The following is a 2,500-nucleotide window of genomic DNA, read 5'->3' as shown; positions in this document are numbered from 1 at the left end:
TTTGACACACTGATAAAGGGATTTGCATCGCAAAACCTGACGACACGATGCATTTTTTTCCTTCAATATTTTGTGTTAAAATTGTGAGTGATGCTCAGGATCTGCGGGCTAGTTACCATGGGTCTTCAGTTCACGATTAACTGTTGATTTCAGTACAAATTTTCGAGTAAAAAATAAAACAACTTTAATCGACAAGTTTTAAAGAAATATAGATAGTTTGCGCTTGGCTAAGAAGCTCATAACATTGCCATCCGGAAGTATCACGGACCAACACACAAAACAATGTGTAACCTTAAACGTTTATAGTCTAGTTAATACAGTTTATTGAGTATTACTCATAAACGCGGATGGCAAAAAACATGAACAATGACCCGAGTGACGTCAACTTCGATCTATCTATACGATAACTGACGTAATTTTCATAAGTGTAAGCACTGTATGTTGATTGAAGAGCTGAAGGCTCATACTATAATATAAAAAGGCATCCATGTCAATACAAGAGGTCACAGAGGAACCAACAATTCCATGACGTTGTATTGTTGTTAGAATATTCTTCAATAGTCGTAACGCCACTTCCTTCCTAATGACGTATGGTAACTTAGTAACACTGGCTCTAAACTATCGGAACAATGGCGGACGCCGTATAAAATATTTCTCCGGCGAGCTTAAACGCGTATCCAGAGGGAAATAAACCCATCAATTTGATCATGTTTTGACTTTTACACATTCTGATCATAAGGCATATGAAAAGGGAATGAAAAGTTCTAGCCAGCATGAAAAATAAAAAGTAATGATTTTCTTTGTTTAGAACCAAGATGGCCGCCGTTGCCGGGCGCGTGACATCAGACTACTGAATCCAATTGTCTGTATTATCATTTTGCTGGAATTGAAGATACGCATTAGTGTAGGTTGGCCTAATTTGGGACACGTCACAATTCCGTAAAGTTCTTAGTAGTCGGTAGAAAATTCTTGGTTTCTAAACTTAAGATTTTAAAACGTTATGAAGAAAATAAAATAAATATAACAGCATCGAAAAGAAAAAAGTACTGAACCGTGGCCTTCGTAAAGTTATGGCCTGGCATTGACCAAACAATGACGTCAAAATACCAGTCTTTTGCCACAAAAGAAAACAAATCGTGAGTTGTATTCAATAGTTCAACCAATGGAATAACTTGTTTCCATGAGCTCTACTAACGACAACTCACTAGGCGGTGCAAAAACCAAATAATGACGTCAAACTGCCAGTCCTTTTGGATTTCAGTGTCAGGCTATAACATAACGATGGCTACGACTGAACACGGAACGTTTTGGGCTCAAAACCCTAATGTTCGCAAAAGTTCACGAAAATCGAAACATTCCTTCATAATCAGGGCTACCCTCGTACATTGCATGTTTTGTACGAATCACTAGAAGGACGAAGGCACTGTCAAAAACTCCATGGCAATGGCGTCATCTTGAGATTTCAAAATTAAATCAGTTATTTTACCATATCTGACATTATGTTCACACATATGCAAGTCTGACATCCGACCGACCCCACTTATGGACCTAGTTTTACAGTTTTTTTTAAATTGACAATGTTTTACGTCATTTTTTGAGACTTCCATTACAACAATGAGCCCATAAGGTTATCAGACCTGCAAAGAAATACACGTCGACCAAAGCTATTTCATTGCATTAGTAATGATATAACAAAAAACAAAATCTCGAAAGCCATCAATGTGTTTTGAAGGAGATCAACCTAGTTACATTTTCTTTTCTTTTATAAAATAAATATTTCTTTTTTTTTTGGTCGCGATCAAGAATATTAACTTGAAACCATAGATATTCATTTTCCCATCATGTTTTTGTTTTGTTTGTTTCTTATTTCTCTTTTTGTTTGTTTTGTTTTGTTTTGTTTTTTTTTTCTATTTTAAAAAAAATCTTTTATTTATTTATTCTTTTTAAAAATATTATTGATACATTTCATGCGATGTCATAATTTGTGAAACTTTCAAATGTTGTTTTTTTCTCAGTGTGTGTCTGTTTTAAATCAATGCTGTCAACGTTAATAAATTACTACACCCACAATTAAATGTTTGTTTTTTTTTTTAATGAAAGAGTTTACTTATTTGGTTTAAAAAATAAAATAAAATTGGTTATCCAAATTATAAAGGTGTCTTTAAAACATGTCTAAGATTCATGGAATAAAAAAGAGAAGAAAGAAAGAAGCTATTCAGAGTCACAAAGCAAATGAAGCCGGAGTTTATTCCAGTTTCTCTAGCGCTAAAAGGATAGTAGCAATTGCTTGCTGTCCTTTGAGAAGGATTCTAGTCTATCGCAAAGTACTTTCCACCACTTATCTAATAGACCTAGCTACTCAATCACTACTGGGGATCAGAAAACAATCTCGATTTCGCCGGGGATCGACCATATTCTGTTTGGGTGGGGAGCGAGCGCTGTATCAACTGAGCTACCCCCCCCCCACCCCCCTACACACATGGAATATGGAAACCAAAAA

The sequence above is a fragment of the Berghia stephanieae genome, chromosome 3, assembly GCF_034508935.2.
Source record: "Berghia stephanieae isolate SIO BIC M18660-M18661 chromosome 3, UCSD_Bste_1.3, whole genome shotgun sequence".
In the NCBI taxonomy this organism is placed as follows: domain Eukaryota; kingdom Metazoa; phylum Mollusca; class Gastropoda; order Nudibranchia; family Aeolidiidae; genus Berghia; species Berghia stephanieae.
Note: the sequence above shows the minus strand (reverse complement) of the source record.